This window comes from Chamaea fasciata, unplaced genomic scaffold (assembly GCF_029207755.1).
Source record: "Chamaea fasciata isolate MVZ Bird 193981 ecotype frontalis unplaced genomic scaffold, bChaFas1.0.hap1 SCAF_1, whole genome shotgun sequence".
NCBI classification, from domain to species: Eukaryota; Metazoa; Chordata; class Aves; order Passeriformes; family Sylviidae; genus Chamaea; species Chamaea fasciata.
The window spans coordinates 91247413-91269896 of NW_027094086.1; the positions used below are offsets into that span (position 1 = coordinate 91247413).

Below are 22484 nucleotides of genomic sequence, written 5' to 3' on the forward strand. Positions count from 1 at the left end.
ACAGACAGCATGCAAAGAAGCTGTCAAAGATGGATGTCTTTGTATTTACATATTTAATGAATTTTCCTTTCATACATGGTGTCCTTCACCTTCCCTCCCCAGTGTTTCTCCAGGCACATACCCTCACCTAGAATCACCAGGACTTCCTAATATATTTTGTTTCCATCCTTTCCCTACTGCAGGAGGATATGACAGTAAAAACCGTGGTAATGTAGCAAGGCAGCTTTACCATGCCAGCCATTTTTTCCTCTTCCTGGTAGACTGAAGTGGTTTTCCAGAGGTGTCTGAGCTTGTGGGGTTCAGGGCAGGAGAACCACCTGGCTTGCCACCTCCGTTTTCACAAAACACAGGTGGCATAGCACCTGCATTGTCCTAGCAGCAGAGGCCACTCCTGGAAAAACTCCTTTGCTTTCAAAGCACAGAGCAGCCCTGGCTTCTCCACCACACCCCCTCCATACTTTCAAAATACAGGAAACTTTTCAGCAGTGCCATCTGCAATCTTTGGAAATGGGCTGTCTGGAAGAAGGGATTATGGATGGGCACGGAAAGAGCAGAAACTCAAAACCTCTCTTCACCACTTCATTAGATCCAGGAGATGACAGAAAGCACGTTCCCCTTCTGACAAAGCTGGAGGGTCTCTAGTGACATTTATGTCACTGGAAAGGCATATAATACGTACACAGTGGTTTAATTTTATCTTAATGAAACAATATACGTATAAAACTATCCATTAAATATAAAACAGTGAAGTAATTTGCAAATTTTCCTACAGCATAATAAATTAAGCATGGAGAGCACTAAGGAATGCAATTTGCAGTCATTTATAATGCAGTGTTTTATGTTAATAATTCAAAATCACATGCTATTTGGAGACACTTCTAATTAATGTATTTATGAAATTGTGAACTGTGACTGTTTTGGTTCCATTTAGCTAAACATTTCAACAGAATGCACTTGCTGTTGTTTTGTGTTTGCTTAATGGCACCAGCAAGCATCAAATGTACAACTGGGGAAAGTTGGGGGTGGCATCTGATGCGGCTTTTTTTATGGGTATGTGTTTTTGTCTGTGCACTGTATACATGCATGTGATTACACTCCTGATCTCACTGAGGAGACGAAAGTTCTGCAGTAATTTGAGGAGGAAATAAGGAAAGTTTTATGGATGAATAATTAATCGCAAGGAAAGTTCAGTACCTTCCTGAAGAATTGCTAAAATATTCAATACTTTTCACATAGCAGATCTTTATACATTGCTGTTTCTCCTGACTGATTAATTATGACTAATACAGCTTGTAAATTTGTATTCACATTTTTATTTTGATGTCCTTCAAGTTTTTTTTCATCATACTAAGCATTTATCAGGCTGATTCTATATTGCAACACTATGAGAAATGATTCCCCAGAAGGTTTGTCTCCTGAGAGGAGCCTTGCAGGGAGTTGGGAGTATTTTGAAATTTCAAGTACATTGTAAAAAAAAAAACTCCATCCATATCAGATTTTTAGGGAATTATCACATGTCAAGGCCCTGATTCTGAAAGTGGCTTGAAATGAATGTGCTTCTAGGCATATGCAGAACCAGATGCTAATAGCACTCTGTTGTAGCTCTGCACAGGAAAGTGAAGGGAAAGCTCTTGAAATAATTTTCTATGAACTATCTGTTTCTCACAAGCAAAACAGGGGGGGAAAAAAGGAAGAAAGAGACCTGAAACTCCTCAAACCCAGTGTAAGGACGTCCAAGGTACTATATGTGGTCCCTTCCACCTTCTAAAATGATGATGAAAATTCAGTGGGATGCTGAATCAAAATCTTCATGTTTCCTGGTAATTTCAAAGCTCACTTGCAGAGCAGTAACTCCCTGTTGAATGTTTTATTTCACAATTGTGCTTTTTGTATGGTTTCTGCACTTTTTCTTTCTTTCTTTCTTCTGTTCTTTCATATGTTTTTTTTGTTTGTTTGGGTTTTTTTTTTTTTTTTTTTTAATTCTCAGGACAGTATGTATATGGCTGGGAAAATATTTAAAAAGTTCTCATGGCCTTTAGCTGTGGTCTTGGAAATCGACCAATGTAATCATTAGACTGAGAATTAAAGCTGTATTTGACCACTTTGTGTGATTTATATTTTAAACAATGTAGGAACTGCTATGATTAAGGAGGCAATATGGGAGTCTAGGACCTAGCACCCTATTACTTGTCATCATCCAAGTTGCTTTATTGAGTCTCTTTATTTCCTTGGTATCAAGTAACAAATATTGGCAACACATTATATTAGCTGAATAATAGTCTTTAATAAACTCCTTTTTTCCTAAAATGAAAAATATCACTATATCCATTTCATATTGTCCTTTTTGTCCAGTTTGAATGCGTTCTGTAAAAGTTCATGTATTTAAATATTTGTCTACTTCTGTTTTTAGTCCCAGACTAAATGGAATTGTCAGGAACTCGTCAACATAAAGACTGGGATTTGGGTCATATTTTAGGTGAGTCACTGTATTTAAATGTCCTTTCTTGCTGGATTTTTAAGTAGAACTTGTTTTTCACTAATTGAAATGGATTTGTAGGAGATTCCATAAATGAGGGGCAAACCTTTTAATGAAAATTTTTATCCCAACTATATACTTGTTAAAAAAAAAAATTATACCTGTCACAGGGTCCTAAGATATTAGACCTGTGATGCATCAACACAAGATATAAGATGATGTAGTGTATCGGGAAATATACTGTGAGATAGGGGACTTTTTTAACTAACAAATTATTACCTTTTTGACAGCAGTGGTGGGGGTCTGGATACATCACCCAGCTCCATTTTGAGCCATATGATCCCAGGTTTACATCTGAATCTGAGTTTTATGGTTTGTGCCCATCTCTAAAATTAATTTACAGAATCAGAGAAGGAGATTTCCTTTCCTATTTGTTTTTTTTTTTTCTTCTGATTTGAATGGAAAATTTCACATTATTTTGAGGCATGGTGAGTGCTTACTGCCCTGTATTTGAACATTCAAAACATTATGGAGGGCTTGTTTTAAAAATCTTTTCTCCAGTGGTGGGAAAATGAAAAAACTTGGGAACATGTGCATTTTTCTTTTTTTCTTTTAATTATTTTGGCATGGTTTACAAGACTAGATCTACAGCTGCCTGTGGTTACATGCTGTTCATTAAAGGTGTTGTAAAACAGAGCAAACCCAAAATACAGATTCTACCTGCTCTGCTCAAAGCAATATTGCAATTTTTGATGGCAAGTTTGTCTGAAAGCTATGGTTTTCTTTTTCAACCTATAGAGGCATAAATCCAGAGTAACTATATCAAAATCCATTCAGTAACCAAGTCTGGGTGTGATTAGTTTCACAATTTATAAATATCATGATGCTTTCTCTCATGTCTTATTATCAGAGGGTAGAAATCTTTGGAGTGCCTGAAGGCACTTCAGGTACTTCAGCACATATCAAACAAGAGTCAAATTCACCACCATGTTCTGAAAAGAATAACAAACACAAGCACGTTTGACTTGGACGTCTTATGGAACGCCACCACCGTAGCATGTGAAGATTATCTTTCCTATGAACATTGGTGACCTTAAATGTAATTATTAAATTCAGCAGATGAGCTGCCATCCCTTGGCATTCTAATTATCTTAAAGGATTTTTATTTGGTGATTTATGTAGAATTCATCAATCAGAGTTATTTCTGTAGAAACAGTGCTCTATTTCTGGTGAGCCTCCTTCTCAGTTTGACGTGATTTTTCAAAACAGAAGACTGTTTCTAAAAAGGTCTTCAAAGATGTCAAACTAATGGGTTTTGAAGAGAAGCAAAGAAAGACAGGAAAACAAAGACTGGCAGAGCTTTTTATAAAGGAAGAAATAGCATATTTCTACTTCTTTTTAAGCTATGTCTACTAACCTGATGTCCTGGGGATAACTGTACCTATTTATCAAACTGAAAATGGATCCTGGCTAAGGTATATACACCATTTATTTTTTCATATAAAACTTTACCTGTAAAGTCCTTGTCTGTCCTCTTTCCCCTTGGGCTGTAAGAGGACATGCCTGTCCTTACTTGCAGTTCTACCCAGAGCTATGGTTTGGATAGGCAAGATAGTTGTTAGGAAGGATAAACATACTCTGAGGATGGAGAATGCAAAAAAAGAGTGAGAAATACCACAAATCTCCTTGATTGGCACAGAGAACTCTTTGGTGCAGGACAACTCCTGTGGAGGCTGAAGCTTTGGCGTTCTGAAATGGTTAGAGACTCTAGAAGGAGCTGAAGGTCTTGGTCTCTTTGGTTGCAGAAGCTCGTTAAAACCCTACATATAGGAAGAAATGTAGGACTTTTTGGTACATTGCAATCACAAAAGGATGAATTATCCAATTAGCAAACGGAAATTCAGCACCTGCTGCAGTGGCAGCATGGTAAGAGGTAAAGGATTTTGCCACACAGCTTAGTCCAGCTCCCACTGAGGTCCTTGGGAACTGAATTCAGCCTTTCCAAGTTAAAGCAAAGGAACTTTTCTAAGCTGTTAAGAATACTTTTATTTCCATGAACAAAGCTACTGGGTAAGATGTAACCACACAAAAAACCCCAAAAATCACACATACAGTCATTACCAGCAGTGCATGGAGTTGTCTAGCAGCAGTAAACAAGAAAAAATCCACACGTCCTCTGCTGAAAGGGTAAGCATTTGTCTCAGCCATGTTTGTGTCCCCGTTGCATCTGCCTGCCACATACATTGTGTGAAGGCTCTTGACTAGACCAAATGTTTTGGGAAAACAGATTTCAAGAGTCACATTTCTAATATTCTTGGGCAGAGATGCCGAGAAATCTGAGAAGGAGTTTTAGGGGCCAAATTTCTGAAGTGTAACTCCAGATAAGCCACACCAAACATGCTGATACCTGGCCTGCAGTTACTCCTACCAAAGAGCACAGGAGGAACTTAAGAAGATCCATGTTATGGAGGCCACACCACTTGGAGAGGAAATTTCAAGTCAAATAACATTTTCCATATACTATATAACCACCACTGCAGAAAACAGCAGCTTTGGAACCATTAAGAAAACTGAAAAATGGGGGGAAGTCTCCCCCCATAGATGACCTGCTCTGGGTGATGTCTCCAGCTCTTTCCCCTTTGCTTGGTTAAAGAGAACTTGGAATGCCTGTTTTTAAAAGCACCTGTGTCCCACTCTCCTACTTGTGATTTCATGGTGTTTGAGTCAAACTTAGGTGAGATATGCCAGGAATTAACAGCAGTGTTCCCCAACACTTCTGCTACCTGAATTCAAGGGGCAGGGGAAAAGGTTTCTGGTGTTGGCACTTAGGCAATGTAGAGGTTTAACAGCCACTGGAGACCCAAGTGAGATAATGGAGTAATCTTGGGCAATCCTAAAGTACTGGGAGGAAACAGGCTGGACAGAAAAGAGAAAAAACCAAACCCCAAACGACCGACTTTCCTCTCTCTAACACATTTACACTGCCAGGTCCTCCTCTGATGCAAGGGTGTTGTGAAATATAGCTCACTTGCTAAACGATGTTTTGATGTGTTGTTTGGGACACAGGGAAAGAGAAATGGACTGCATTCAATCTCTATTAAAGCAGAGGGATGTCTTCTGCAGAATTTATTTTCAGGAGCTTTGCACTAACTTCATTTTCTTATTAGCTGAAATTGCTAGTGAGACAGTTTTAGCAAAGATGCTAAATGCCTTTGTGGAAAAGATGAGTCTGTGCTCAATGAATTGACTGCTGTTGTGTCAGCTTGTACAGAACAGATCTTTACTATGGGATTTGGGGATCTGGGATTAGGTCCTAGTGATAATTCACGTGGGAAAAATGTTATATTTAATTACAGAAAGGCAATTAGATAGGAAGATTTTAAGAAAATGTTACAGGTAGTTAGACTTGCAGGAAAAAAACCAGGAATTTATAACCCACCAAAAAAAAAAATCTGATATTAGTGTTAGTGATTGTTGAAAATCGAGGAAAAATAAAAAAGGTGGGGGCAGGGGGAAGAAATTGAGCATTTTTTTTAAATTAAAAGTCCAAAAGAATATTCTCTGAAAAGTACTTTTGTGGCATTTTTTATAATATCAAGAAACCATGAAACAGGCTGAGAGATAAATTAAACAGAACCAAACCACACTTGGTCCCCAGAACCACATGTTTTCTGACCATGGTATGGTGAAGCTGAAGATGGGGAACATTATGCTCCCACTTTTCCTATAAGGGACTAGTTTCCCATTTGAGCTAAAATTCCCACAGTGTTGAAGGGCATCCCTGGAGGCATGGGTTCTTGGGAGGCAATGTGCCACTAAAAGGCAGTTTGGTTTAAGCTGGAAGTGCTGCACAATGAAAGGCACAGGTCCTGTTTTATCCTAAGTGTTACCAAGCCACCATATTGATACTCTTCAGGATGTTCAGCCATAATTTTAAGGAACTTGGTAGCGCAGTTTTAACTCTCGTGGAGAAATCTTTTCTCCCCACTCACTGTTGTACATGTGTAATGTATTGCACAGCCTAAGCAAAACTATCTTTAGAGGATCACTTATTTGAAAGACTTGAGGACTCTGTGTAGAGAGCCTGGAAATCCAACAGACTACACTGTTTGTGCTGAAGAAAGTCCAGAGTTAAATCCTATCTTATTCAGCAGCCTGATCTCTAACCCCTCCTCCTCCTCAGAGGTGAAGCATGAACTGTGACTAGAACAGGGGGGCAAATCATTACTGGCAGAAACTGCAAATTTCAGGTCAGCACCACTTCAGATTGCCCTCAATCCATTTGGGGAGTCTGGGATGAGGTTAATTTGGAGGGTGGAGAAACTAGCCTCCTGGAGAAAAACTTGCCATGTCCTGTGCTCCCTTTCCTAGGGTGAGCTAGAAAGACAAGAACTGCACAGGATGCTGAGATGTGTCTAAAGGAAATGTTGGCATTGATCAAGCTGTCACACCAAAGTGTGTGGAAAGCTGGACTTGGGGCTGCCCAACTGAATTTGTTAAACCAAGAGAGTAACTTTCAACAGCTCCACAAAAACACAGGGTTCATGTGTGTTTGTACATACATACACACACAGAATCTATGAGATCATGTTCCATCTGTTTACCTGTCTGTGCATCCCTCCAATAACTTTTGCTCATTTCAAATGAATTTGACATGGGAGTAAGAGTTCCTAGGTATTTTTGATTTTTGCCAGTTTATTTGTTAGATGTGCATCAAACATGGAGCTACACAGAACATGATAGCTGGACATGTTGTGATGGCTCATTTGCAAGATTGTGCTGCTGCTGTTCACTCATGTTACCCTCACTTTCCCATTTCTTACTGCTTTTAAAAGCAGCATGAAGAGCCGGAGCAGCTGCTGCCAGGAAAGGAAGCTGCAGGAGCCGGAGGGACACATGTGAGGGAGTGCAAAAACACAGGCTTTCACTGCTGATGACCTTGACTTCTAGCACATCCCATGATTAGAGTAACTGCTTCTAGAGCTGGAAGACATGGGCGCTGAAACTATGCATCCTATTTAGGACTCAGGGAAAGGAAAAAAATCTGTCCAGCTTAATAAACTTAGTGAAAAAAATCACTGAATTTCCACTTACAGTTACTGCAACCTTATGAGGGCAAATTGCTTTTAGAAATTATTTTATTCCTTAACAAAAAGAGCTCCATAGTTATTACAGGGAAACAGATCAGTATTTGTTCAGTCTTCCATTCTCCTCTCTGCTGTTTCACACACTCTTGAAAGTGTCATTACTGACAGAGCATTGCACTGGAAGTGCAGTCTTTTGTCTTATAAGTCATCATAGAAACATCATATTACGGTTAGAGTTGGAAAGGACCTTAAAGATCCAAGCCCCCTGCCATGGGATGCCCCCCACGAGATCAGGTTGCTCAGGGTGCAATAACAGAATGGTTTACCTTGGTGGTTTCCTCTCCAACAACCTCCTAGTCAACCTCCTAGATTTCTTTAGGTGACTGGGGCTGTTTCCATTAGCTATTCAGTAGCATTAGCAGCTGTGCATAAAACTTTTTGACTTCTTAGGAAATCTTACTCAGGTGGTGAAAGATATTGCCAAAAAATGGAGAATTAAAGTAAATAAAATTAGGTCCTCAAAAGGTCCTGTCTACCCTTCTGCAGTAGTGTCCTTCACAGAAGCTTTGTTGTTTGAGGCAGCTGTATACAAACTGAGTTGGAAAACTACTAAATAAAAAAGGCAGGTATTGACTCTTCCACTTACCACGTTATCAGGTGACTGTGGTAGCAGGGAACTGGAGAAGAATTGTACCCGAGGAATGATCTTGGGACTTGCTTGTCTCTGAGGCCAGCATGTAAAATTCCACATGTCATTTCACAGGATGCTCCCCTGTTGTCACAATTTTTCCTTCTCTCCTCGTCTACCTTCTATCTGTTCATGCCACCTTTTCATTTATTTTCTCTGTTTTTCTCCAGCCTATTTTTTTGTTCCCATTTTCACCACTGGGATGAGAATCTGATACCTGCCTATTTGAAAATTTGCTCCATGATATTTGAATGCACTAGGAATTAAAAAAAGCAAGTATTTCCATTTCTTGGTGCTTTCAATTTGGCTTCTTTCTTCACTTCCCCAAGGACAATGAATGCTAAATGCAGTATAGCCAAACTTAGATATTTAGGTTCGCTAAAAAACAATCAGAAATTGCCTATATAGCTTCTTCCTAATGGAAATATCTCTGAGGGAAGGATATCGGGGAATGATGGTTTTTAATGTGGTAGATATGTAACATGTACAAAACAAAGTACTGATTCTATTTGTCTTCTTGATTTCAGAAAAGTACAATACCTGCATGCTATTTTACAGCGTTCTGTGAATATCCATGAATACTGATTTTTTTTTTTCCGGAGGAAATATGTAAAATCATGAAAGTGACCATCAGCTAGCGTCTGCTCCAAGCTGAATTGTGCAGTTTAGGAAACAAGGGGAAAAGAAATTTATTTCCAACTAGAATTTGATTGTGAAATAAATAGGAAGCTACTTCCTAGCATGTCTGTGAACTAAAAGGAAGAGGAAAAACTTAACATGCATCAAGAAACATGTATCTATTTTTAAAGCCCTTAATAACATTTTCAAAACTTAGACTCTGTTGCCATTTCCCAGAGCTGTATAGAATCACACTGATCACAATTGGGTACTGGGGGTGTTTTTGTTTCAGTGAAAAAATTACGGCAAGGTATTTTCCTTTGGCATTCCTGGTTTTTTTTCCTAATCGCTCTGTACTGACTCATCAGTATGAATTTTTATGCACTGTGTTTTTAGGCTTTAACCAGCTGCAAAACTTTAGATAGTAACTGTGGTATAGAGGAGCTACATCTCTCCTTCAGGTGCATGTGCTCTGTCTGCAGTGCTTGCAGGGATGCTCTGGGGCATTGTGCTGCTCAGCCTCCATTCTTTCACCCTGCTTTCCTTTGGAAGGAAGTTTTGGGGCATAACCAGAGAAAGAACTGTGATACCCTCCAAAATGCTGGTGACCACTTCTGGGAAATGTGGTGGGTCATACCTGTCCCACAGCAGAGATGCAGCTATTTAAGTGGAGTATGTTCAGAGATAGTGCACTGACACCAGCTGATCCCAGTTAAGGATGCTGAAATGCCTATAGCTTTTTGCTGCTAAAACGCTGAACTAGGAGGAGACAAGAACAAGGCATTCTCCTAGATAGAATTCCTGCTGTCTCATCCATAATTCTCTCTGAAGGAAAAAGTGAAAAAGTCCCCACTAAAAATTATAAAAAAACAGCTTTTGCAAAATGACATATAGCTTGGACCATGAGGAGGGTAACTGAATGAGAGATTGAACTGTGTTCATTATCCACAGCGTAAAACAAGCCTGGTGTCTTTTGCTTTGCTTTAGTGAGGAAAGGTTAGAGCTCAGTCTCGTGGCACACTGTACTCTTTTCAACTGCCTCCAGCTGAGCAGAGTATTATGAATAGAGACTCTTATCCTGTGAGCAATTATATATGGGTTGAAAGTAGGTGTTAGGCTCTAATGGTCTTACAAAAAACTTTTCTCAGTGTTCTATGTTTATAACAGCTATTTTATAATAAGAATATTCTATATGAGGACAAGGTATAACCCCTTTTTGATACACACAAAACTGTTTTCAAGAATTCATTTAAAATAATGCATAGGCTTTTTCAGAATAAAAGCTTTGGCTTCTACCTGACTATACCTATTTTTGAAAGGGATAGGGGCTTTTTTTTCTCCCTACTGTTCTTTTCCTTTGGCTTTTATTTAGTTTGCTTTATTCAGACCCTAGGTCAAAGAATTTTTACATTTAATATATGTATCCTGATGGGGGCTCTGAGCACATTTTTGAATCTGGGAATTTAGAAGGGCACATCTATTTGATTTGTGGAGATGTACGCCTGCAAAGTCTCAGCCTGGATCTTTCAAACCTGCGGGCCTTACGCTTGTGATCACACACATTTGCTAATTTGTGCATGTACCTATTGTTCCCTTTGATTTCAGAAGCTGAGGGAATTTAATGTCTGAATGCAGAGCTCGGGACTGAACTGGAGGAACCCAGGCTTTGTGAATGCTGCTCTTGGTTCACACAAAATTATCAAATGGCAAAATGCAAGTGCCCCATTTTTTTATTCCCTGATGCAGGTGTCACAGTAACACAGTGATATCCTTCCCTTTTTTTGCAGCAGCATCCCTACCATGCCTTTGAAAGAGATGAAGTCTTTCAGATCTGTGAGTTGTGTCTTTATAATGCCCAGGGAGCAATTGCTCCTGTTCTTCAACCGAAAGCAAAACAAATTCCCCCATGTAATTAAGGCTGAACACACAGCCATTGTTGCCACCCCTTCTGTGTTATAATATTATAATGCAAGATGTCACTGTGTGCTTAATAGTGTTTCTCAAGCACAAACAGTAGGGTGGCCCAGCTCGTCCTCCTCTCAGCACAGAAAGGCGAGGTTGTAGGCACCTCTCACTGGCTATAACTGCGTTATGCCATGTGGTGTAAAACAGCTTCTGCCAGCAATGCTGCTTTGTCTCACAGAGAAGCTATTTTTTAAGAGATTTGATAAATTGTCTTGTCACACTTGGATTAAACTATTGATTTACCAACACCCTTTGTATGTTGACCCAGGAAAACACAGTGGATGCTATTTAGAATATTACAAACCCTCTGCCATATGCATGTTGTCTAGCCTACACTTCAACCCTATCACCTTTCAGCAGATTGCTTCAGACAAGAGATCTCACGGGCAGGGAATCTGCAATGCATATAAGCTTACTTGCTCATTTAATACAAGAGAGTCCTAGACACTGACCTTGTCTATAGCTTCCAGCTTGGCAGGGCTGTAACACCACAAAGACCTGCAAATCCCTTTTTAACAAGGCTACCTGAACCAAATGGCCCAGGTCCAACTAGATAAAAACATGAAGATGTCCAGCAGATCTGTTGCCTACATTGCTCACTGGAAAATTGTCTGAAGCTGCTGTACTGGTGTCTGCTTATGTGGTTCAGTATCAAATCCTGCCATAATGGCATGTCTGCTGTCCGTTCCTAAACGTTTCAACACATTTTCTAGGGGAGAGTTTCTACCCTAAGAAGATGTGTGTCTTCCTGTATTCCCCTCAGGTTGTTTCTGCATCACTTTCCATGAGTCTAGCAAAGAACAGAGGGAACCTAGATATGGAAGCACACATGGTGAGGATTGTCAGCACCTGGGTGCTGTGTGGCATGCTGATGTCCTGCAGGAATTCGGTGCCTCATAACAGAGATCTTCACTTAGCCAAGATCAATATTTCTAGTGTAAGAAGAGCTCATCCCATTGTTGGTAATATTTCTAGGCTCTTTCATTGTTTCCATAACGGTTGTATGAGCTGTTTCATAAAAGTGCTATTGTATGTCTAGTGCCAGAAAGGAATATTAAATTGGGAAAAAAAAAAAAAAGAAGACTTGTTTTGGCCCCAGTAGAAAACACATAATGATAAAGCTTAAACCACAGTTCAGCAAAACTGTGTCAATTAGGTGTTACCAAAGACCATCCCCACTTCTGGATTACCCAGATCAGAAACTTTAAAGGTAGTGTCAGAAATAATTTCATGAACAAGAAGGTTTTCTCTTTTTCCTGCCTAGGAATAGCTTGTGTGTCACAAATTATATCAGGTTTTCTCTCACCTGTGATAAAGGAGGAATGACATGGTGAACTATAGAGTTGGTTTTAAAGCAGTAGGTGAGTAGCAATTGGCAAAACTGCCAGCCTATTGTCTATCATATACTTATTTTAATACTTATGGGACCAGTGACTCCTGCACTGGCTAGAATATCCCATATAATTCTTTTGTGCTGGCTCATGGATAATGCCACTCAGCTTCTATGAGGTTAGGTCAAATTATGTCATACAGTATGATGTGACCTGCCCTGGTACACTGTGCAATGTAACAACCTTTCAGCTTCTAAATAGAAACTCTTGAACCTGGATATATTGTGGCATTCTTATTCAAAGACTTGGAGTATCTGTTGACAGAGCAGTTAGTTGATTATGAACAGTTCACATAAAAATTATAAAGTGCAAAAACTCATCATGCACAATGGCCACAGTTAAAACTGTCCCCCTTTTGTTTGCTTTACCTTCTGATAAAATAAAAACCAAACAACTGAAGTCCCTGCAGAATCATGGAACTCTAAGCCATATAAACTCCTCTTAAACCGCCCTCTGAAGCTCACAGAAGATGTGCATCAATAGGCATATCAAAGGGAGAGTTTGATCCAGACAAAAGTCCTTGCCTGTCTGAGCCTGATAGCTCCAGGGACTGACAGCAAGAGCTACTCAGCTGCACTTATCTCGAAGGCTGGAGGGGGCAGGTGGCAGGTGTAAAGACAAAGGTGGTGTCCTTCCTACGGCAGACTGAAAAATTCAGGGTTATCACTGACATCTTGAGCAGTGATGAGCAAGGGACAGAAAGTGAGGGTGAGAGTGGGAAATATGACACCTGTGTTCACAGGAAGCCCCTGGCAGGCAGGAACGGTGGAGTATACAGTTGCTGTAATCACTTCTGCTGCCGACAAAAAAACCAAAACAAAACAACACAACAACAACAAAAAAACCCCCAACACTGTGTGCATCCCAACAAAAGCATCGAGATACAAAGTAGAAGAGGAGAGGTTTCATTTGCAAATCCTGTTTCTCAGTTATTTTGTAATTTACCACATGACCAGATTGTGGCCTTTAGGCACAAGAAATGAAACTCAAGGGTGAAAATCACCAACCTGTGACCATGTGATATTAGAAACAGTGCCCAGAACTTACATCAAACATTACCAAAAGAGAAATAAAATCAGTCAATCAAACTGTGACTGAGCAACAAGAAGATAGGTCTCACACTATAGAAGGGACTTACACGTCTCCTTTGTCCACAATTGTCTCCAAGCAGGCTCTTCTCTGGCTTCAGCCTTGCAAATTCTTTTCCTGCACAGATATCCTATTCACAAGGACAGATGGGGAGAGTACCAGTAATACAAAACACTATCTGCTAAGTTTTCTGGAAGCTAATGCAGAAGGATAGTCAGAAGAGAAGTCTAATTAAAAGAGCTGCTTGCTGGCATGTAGATTTTGAGGTCCTTGCTGATCCCTATTTAGGCAAAAAATAAGATTTTTCCAATTGTAAGGAGACAAACTGTATCTCATGGAGAAGCCTGCTTTTTGTCTGGATTTCATTCTCTGCTGTAAAGAATAGGGCAGGGTGAATGATTTGATCTCTGCAGGCTGACAGCCAAATAAGAAAAACTCCACCAAATTTTGAATATCCAGGTTATAATTCCCAGAAATATTTGTGAAGTTTTCTGGTAGTGATAATCTCTGTCTCTGACTGAATAGATCACATAAATATTCTTTGCAACGGAGAATGCTATCTGGAGAAACAGGATTCCTTATCTCAAAATATTCTTTAGTCAGGCATTGAAAATATTTTCTGAAAGATCATAAACCCTTTCTTCAAGCTCATCTCAAGTGTACTTTTCCACCAACCCTGTTCTTTTCTGGTTTAAAAGTTCCAATAGGTAATATTGGTTGCTCATGAACCTTTCCCTCCCTAAACAGTTTACAGATTCTAATTAGTATAAGTTCTTTTTTCTTCTTTTCCTTCTATATAATTTCTAGTGTTATTCAAAATAATTGCTTCTTACCATTGATACCCTTTGTCTCCTCATGTCAAGCTTTTGTTACTGATTACGACTGAGCATTGGTTATGAGTCTTGGTGCATGCATTTTGCACCTGTATTCTCTTTCACAATCTTATAGAACTTGATGTGAAAATAAAGACCAGATAGCTTCATAGTGTTTTACCTCTTGTCACTCTGTGTGAGTGATGGGATCAACATCTACTATTCAAGTGGCATCAACATTATTCTGACAAATGTTATTGACAAATGGACTCTGCCACAAAGCCATTCCGGGTCATGCTCACACACAAGTTGTGACTGGTTTTGAACTCAAGCCTTTGTTATTTGAGTGATTCAACAGCAGTAAAATTGTCACTAAAAAAATAAAGGGAGGGGATGACTTGGGGGGGAGGGAGAGAGAGAAAGAGGGAGAGGTGCTATTTGTTCATGATCATTATAAAAATCTAAATTTTACCAGTTCTCTTAAGGATGATTTGGCTCAGGCAGATGTAAACACCCCAAAGAAGTTATGTGAAGATCCCACACTCCAGGCCTGCTGCTGCTGCATTTATTCTGTCACCCACCACTACAGTAATCAGATCTTGAGGTACAGGTTAATGAGATAATTAGCCAAACACAATCAAACTTGTACGCTGCATGGAAATGGATGGCTGCTGTCTCGCAGACACTTGTTGTACAGCACCAGGGCAAGCTGCCTTTCTTTTCAATGGGCAATAAAGCAGGAAATCAAGTAGATGTGGGTTGTTCTGCCTGCTCAGGGTGGTGAGGGCAGCTTCACTGGTACTGGATTTTAAAGAGCAAATAATATCAATTAGCAATTGTGTCTGGAAGAGTGTTGGCAGGGAGGTCTTCCGCTCATCGCTCTCCTGAGGCAGGCCAAGCACTCAAGTCTCAACAGCTTCCATTTGAGGACTTTCCTAGGGAACACTGTTGCCAAGAGAAGGACTGCCTACTAAATTGTCCTCTTACTGAGGACCCTGAAGACTCTTCATTTTTGGTAATTTTATGATAGAACTGAAATAGGAAATTTCAACAGCCCATGGAGCTTGCTCATAGACTTCCTTCATAGCTCATGGCTTAAATGGATCTGACCCATGACTTGTCTCCTGAGATTAAGAGGGTACAGGCATATGTTCAGACCTAAACAATTTCAGGAATCTTTTCAGAAGAAAAGACTTTAGCTTTTAATTTGGATTTTTAGGACTGTTATAAATGCTTTTCATTCAGGGATCTTTTTCTAGATCAGGCTTTAATGATACAACTGAACTAATATTCTTATAAAAGTGTTGGCAGAAGCTTGGTTCACCCAACATTGATTGATGAGGAAGCCCACAGAGCAATTTTTAACTAATGCCAGAAACATATTTTGTGGTAGATTTAGGAATGCCATCCCAGTCTTCAGCCTTTTATTACTCACTCAAGAGGCCATCTTCTGCAAAGTCAGTGATTCATGCAGAGTGATTTGAAAGGAATGTGTTTGAATGAGCTTCCTGTGTATTTGTCACAGTTTATGACTTTTTAATAACAAATCATTATTACTCTGAATTTTTTAAGCCCAAAGTCCTCCATAAATCTTTTCAAACGCATCTCTATTTATAATCTAGGGAGGAACCTGTTCACTGTTTTTGTTCATTCCACTGTTGTTGATTCATGGACTATTATTAGACAGGTTACAAAAGAGTTAAGATGGTGTAGGAGAGCGGATTTTGTCCACAAACTGGTGACTTTTATTTCTTTTTCAGTTACAGCAGAGGGTCTACTCTGTTTATACCATAGGCTTCATGACTGAGCAGAGAGACCTACTCTGGAGAGTGCAGACTTCCATCCAGGAGAACCAAGTCTGACATGCAGCAGATATTGCAGGGCATTCACCTGTAAATCAAGTGGAAGAGAGTACACTCACTGACAACAGGCTCTGCAGAGTTACTGCAATCCATTTTTTCCTATTGTTTCCCTATTATTTACCTGCATTTAGAAAGAGTAGTAGTCAATTAAGATAGAAATAATGTAAAGGGCATGCAGGTAAACACCTTGAAGTGTCACAAGTCATTTTGAGCTCACAACATATATTTGGACTTTTCTTTCTTGTAAAATTTCCAGAGCATTCAGTTTCAAGCTCAGTAATATCATGAATATGTGAGGGTATATAGACAGAAGGGATGAAGCAAATTCTTTTTTAAATTGCTGGGAAACTTATAAAAATATTTAAAAATAATGATTGTGTTTACTTCTTGTAATAGACTGTGATTTCTATTCGGTGGGCACATTGGAGACTTGGGGCTGAAAGCTGTTTTTTTCTTAACTGGTTCAGCCCTTCCTAAATGTGACCAGCATGGATCCTGAACGTACAAGATACTGATGAATCTACAGGAGGCAAAGACATTTATCATCTCATAGAAAGTGCTCATTGTCTAGTAGCATGAGGCCATGATGTTTGTACAGTCTTCTAAATTGGTGAAAGCATTAATTACACTGAATAATGGTAACCCTGGTAATCTTGGCAGGCATCTGAAACCTTGGATAATTATAGCTTCTGCTAGACAAATTTTAGTTCTCTGAATTTGATTTTAGGGGACAGAAACAATTTTTAGATAATCCAGCGCCTGAGAAATCAGGATGTGAAGAACTGGAATTTTACCTGTGTGGAAATGACTGATAGACAAGTAAAAGACTATAACCACCTCTAATGAGATCATAAATTTCTCCTAACTCAGAGGAGATGGAAAGCATTGAAAAATCAGTGCAAAAGCCAACCAAACAGACTCACAAAACATACTTTTAGCAATGGAAGACAAGATAATGGACATGGAATTAAAAGAAAAAAACAGAATCAGTCTTGATGGAGATTGGAAAATCTACATGTCAGCAAAAATAAACTTGTTACTTAATAAGGTTAATAATAGATAAAGTCCCCTAAAGATAAATTGTTATCACATTTGACGACCATTTTATTAAAATGTTAATGGCCTCAGGCAAAAGCAAACTGTTTCCTTAATCTGCCAGAAGAACTGCTTTCTCAGGAATTATATACACCAGAGAACTTGGGATCTGAGCTAACTGTAACAAGCATGTTTGAAAATTGGAGCATCCAGAGCTTGTGAAATTGTGGCTAAAAGGGAATGGATCTCACATGTCTCAAAACGGCTGTGCCCTTTTCTGCCAAACACAACTTTCACTCACATTTTCAAATGCAAAATCCGTTGGACTCAACTGCTGCAGTCAAAACAGCTGAGATGTCAGTGACTGAAGGGAGGATTTTTTTATTTCTCGTATTCCATACTAACTGTGAAAAAGGTGTAGCTTAATAAGTGCAACGGCTGTAATAGCAACAGCCAGAAAATTTGTTTTCATCAGCACCTCTATGCACGGCAAAACTGTGAAGGAGCCTGGCAAGTATGCTAAGCATTCAGTGAATTGTGATAGATTGCAGTATGGTTTGTCTGGGATGAGAATATCAACAAAAAATCATTCACAAGATTTGACGAAAACTCAGCCCGTACAGAGAGACTTCTTGCTACAAGCACAGTATCAGCTCGCAACAAAATGGAGCTGATGAAATTGAGTTCACATCCTATCTTTCCTTGTGTCATATGAAATGCATTTCCCTCAAAGCCCATGGACTTCCTTGGACATCTGAGCAAAGAGAAAGAAAAGGTAAAGCAGAAAACATCTGTGATGCTGAATGCTGCATTTCTTTTCAATGTATCCCAATGGCAAAGATACAAAGACATTAATGAAAGCTACACTATAAATGCATGCCTTATGCCCAAATCTCCTCTGCCAAAGTTTGCTTGAAATAAAACGGAATGAGTAAGACTAAACCAAGTTAGCACAGTCAAAGCTTTTTCCACCTTGGAGGAGGGAGGTATATCCTAGTTCCAGCAAGGGGGATGCAGCTCCACCACTGAAGCTGGATTGTCTGTGTGTGCAGCAGGCACTCAGACATGACAGCTTCTGGTTTGGGGAAAGATATTACCAAACCTTATTTCCTTCTTCTCTCTTTTACCTGAGGGCCCTGGCAATGATGGCTTAAGTTTTGCTGAAAACTTCTGGGGCTGGGGGCAAGTGTGCTGGGAACAGTCCTGTACTGGGCCACAGCCAAGAGGGACTCTGGGAAGAGAAATAAAAGGCTTCACCCTCACCGAGATGGGATGGCCTGTGGGTGAGGTGTTTATACATCATCTGTGTTCCCCAGCAAGATTAGACAAGGGGTTATACCCTCTTATTTTCAGGCTTTTAACCAATCTTTGTATGTATAACCTCTATGCAGGTTTTAACATGGGTTCTCTAGTTCTACTCAAAGTTCAACTCTTTAAAGTGAACCTTTTTTCTGTCCCTTGCCTCTACAATAGAAAAGGCAAGGGTTTCATGGATGTGGATCTGATCATTGGTCTTTTGGGGAGGTACTTATTGTGCTTTTCATGGAATTTCCTTGCCAGTTGGATCAGAGTGGGGGCACGGATATTTTGGTGCAGATATAGAAGAAGGTCTCTAAGTCTATTTTTCTCTTTTTCACCTGTATGCAAACAATTATTCTCCTTTAGTTCCTGTTTTCTAGGCCAGCTATTAACCTTCCTCTAGAGAAACTACAATTTTCCTGGCCCAATTTATTTAGCTACCTTCTTACACCAGCAGTTCATTTAGTAATTTCCTTCCACAATAGACACCAGTCTACCTCAAAAACTAGGAGATGGTTGAGTATTAATCACTAGTTATTCCCCCACATTCTGTCATTCAGCCTTGGTATATCACAAATGCGTGCAGCAGTCTCACCTGTGAGATTACTTTTCCTTGATACAAAAATTACCACCTCATTAGTGTAGTTAAGAAACCAACAGGGCAAAAAAAGGTAGTGTGTGCAAGTATTTCTGCATAGTGATATGAGCTGCAGAGCACGTTTCCACCTGCAATGATGGCACTTAATGCACCTGAGGTTTGTGCTGTGCTTGGGAGAAGTGAAGTTCAGGATATCTACCCATGGACTAAGCTGTGGTATGCTCAGCTGTGCCTGGCTTGGCCATGATGCACCAAGGTTTTTTGGTCTATGCTAAAGCCCTGCTCATGCTCTCTCCCACTTGGAGATGCACTTGAGTCCATCTCTGAGCTTCAGAAAGTACCGAGCTTTGGCAACAGGCCCACTGTGTGCTGTGGTGATGGGGCAAAAATCTGTGCATTTGCTTTCTTTCACCACTGTTCCCTCTGTTTTTTTCCCTCAGAGCAGCCATGAATGCACATTGCCTGTTGGGCATGTTCCCCTTGCAGAAATGCATGGCAGGCTGCCCTGTACATGGGAGATTCGGGGACAGCAGGTGAGTGGTAGCATTGTCTTAGACAGAAACCACATAAGTTTCCACTTTTTCAGACCCCTGTAGACATAGCCATTTGCTCTGAAGTAAGAAACAAAGGCCATGACACCAAAGGAAGCAAGCATTGCACAGATTTTAACAGATAGTGCCACATTTCTAGTGGGGGAAAAGTCTTTCATCACCTTTTCCTTCTTTTAACCTGGTACGTAATGTTGCAAGAAATTCAGACGTGGCACAGTTTGGTGCTAAGCAGAGAAGAGGGAATAGATAAACTACTCTGTGATCTCATCAGACTGGAGCACTTCTGCATTGTACTTTGGAGGAATGTAGTGCAGTGACACAGTCCCCAGGTTGGCGCTTCTTTCTCTGTCTGCTGGGCAGACATAAAATGCGCACACGGGATCTGTTTGCTTTTGCAAGAGCTGTAATCGTTCAAAAGCAAGATCTGCAAAGGGTGTGGGGTGGCAGATGCCTGGGGACCTCCCCACCTACTCTGCACTGGGGCTGATGTGTGTTGGGCTGGCCTGCCTGGGAAGCAGGGATGCAGCGAGGCAGGTGTGCTCTCCAGGTTGGAGTCAGCAGTCTCCCATGGCTGTCAGAGGGGTGGCAGAGCGCTATCCATGTGGCAGGGCTGGCCTGCCAGCTCTCCCCAAAGATGACAATCTCTTGCCTGGGAGTGCCAATTGCAGGCTGACACAGCCAGATCCCTTGTTGAGCTTGGGAAGAGCACAGTGTCTGTGCAGCCACACAGCTGTCAGACCTGAGCGTGCTCAGGCACGGCCAGATGAAGTTCCAGTGAGCGACCGCTCTGCGCCCAGCCCGCAGTGTCCAGAAAGGCTTCGTGATGGAAATTAACAGCTTCCATTATGGCACTCTAACGACCCCATGTAGACGAGCCCTCAGAGGCCATATTAACCTGAGTTTAGGCCATAAATTGAACTCTCTGGCAAAGGTACTCCCTAACTAAATGCTGAAAATCTCTGTGACAAGCAGTAACAGTGCATATAAAATAAAATAACAGCAGGACTGGGGAATAGCAATGGCACATCTTTCCTTCCAAATTGAATTGTTCACTTCACTGTGAGAAGAAATAATTATCATGTTTATTGCATTTGGCTCAATTAGGCTGGAATCTTAGGCCAGGAACCTTTCTTTTTACATTTCTGTAAATGTTGTCCATGTATGGCTGTGTCAGCATTGATTTTGCTGTCATAAAGGTACCATTGCCTGAATTGGAACATGCAAACCTGAACTAATTCTTAAAGTGTCTATTTTTCTAGTTTTAATCAGCCAAAATTTCTAGTAAACTGAAAGAGGACCAAGCAAGCTTCCTGTATTATTTCTGTAGAGTTTTGCTCTTGAGTGTGGTAGAGACAGAAGGATGGTTTGAAACTGTTTCCTTTTACACGTGGTATATATTTAACTCATGGAACTTATTGCAGCAAGATGGATTAGGCCCACATGCACTGAAAGGTTACAAAATGTGCACATCAAGTTACACATATCAGCATAAGACTGGAATATAGCATAACAAGACCAGAGGAGAAGACAGTGAAGCTTTTAGTAGACTCCAGCATGATAAACTGAAGATAAATACCTGACACGGAGGGCACAGGCACAGTTTAGTCAGCAGTGAGTCTTCTTGGGACTGTGTGCAGCAGCCTCCTACTACTTTGCATAGCAGGAATGCATGCATGAGCTGTACATTTATACCCTAGTCTAGAAACTGATTTACATCCACTTCCTTTGATTATATGCAATTTCCCTTTTCTATATGAAGAGACAGAGGAGCACAGAGATCATAGAGACAGAGAAGCATAGAGTTTATACATGTTTTAACAATACGAGGTGAAAAGTGAAGGGACAACACGTATCTTTAGCAGTAGAAAAAAATCTGGTAAAAGGCAAACTACCTGAGTTAAGAGAGATCAGCTCTTTGATAGAGAAGTTTGTCATGGCTAGATTAAGGATAAAATCATAGGTGCTGCTTTTCAAAATTTTCATTAGGATGCTTGATATCAGGAAATGTTTCATATCTCATCAAGGATTGGAACAAAATCACAGCTCAAAATGTATGTAGTACAAGTTTTGGAATGGAAAAATAGTCTAGAGAGAGATGGGTTTGTCTGACTAGTGAATGCATGAAGGAAAGACACATAAATAAAAGTTTGATATGCCACTCTGAGAAATTGAGGTGAGCCAGAATGCATGACAGAGGAAGGGCATGTAAGGAAAACTATTATGTTTCAAATTCATCAGAGCTGTGGAATAAAATGACCATGATGCCTGACTGTTAGCTCAGTTTGTCTTAATGTCCAAATGGTTAGAAGGGAGATAAATGTAGCACTGAAGAGCTGTATAGGAAAGAGAGTGTTTGGAGTTTCCTCCTCACTTCATGCTAAAACCCACAAAATTCTTTATGATATCATAGCACATAGATGTCAAGTCTAGCCTGAACCATACAGGAAAAGGCCAGTCCAGACGTTGTTTAAGCTCTTCCATCTGGCTGATTTGCCTGAATAGAACCTTCAAGAAATTTAAAGTCTCTTGAATCTGCTGAAAATAAAATAAAATAAAATAAAATAAAATAAAATAAAATAAAATAAAATAGCATTACCAAATCCCACTTGCCCCTGCTGATGCACTAATTTCAGTGTCCAAGTTCACTTTGGATGGCCCCAGAACCCAATGGTTTTCCCTGCATCGTCATGTGGGATTGCACATTGTGCCCAACTTGAGCCATAAGAATTGCTCAGAGCTGCCTGTCTTTGTGCTGGTATGGAAGCATGGCTAAGTGGGGACTGACTGCCTCAAAAAGTGAGCAGAAGACTTGCCATGGCACTGGATTGTTCTGTAGCACAGAGTTGGGTAAAGTTTTAGAGGCAGAGCAATTCCGTGCCATCCTCAGTGCCGGCATGTAGGGAGTTCTTGGCAGCTCAGATGGTGGGTCATAAATTCTCCTTCACTAGTTTGGGGGCTTGATTATTCTTTTGTGCTCTGCTGGAAACATTACTTATGAGAATTGGGGCATTTT

The 22484-nt window shown here is 40.2% G+C and overlaps 1 long non-coding RNA gene across 1 annotated transcript in view; it reads left to right on the plus strand.

The window, feature by feature from the left end:
• The first annotated feature begins 2448 nt into the window (after positions 1-2448).
• LOC136293302 (uncharacterized) overlaps positions 2449-22484 on the plus strand; it is a 65699-nt gene continuing 45663 nt past the window's right edge. Inside the window, exon 1 of the long non-coding RNA XR_010722163.1 lies at positions 2449-2476. This is a non-coding gene — a long non-coding RNA (uncharacterized lncRNA). The remainder of the gene's footprint in view (positions 2477-22484) is intronic.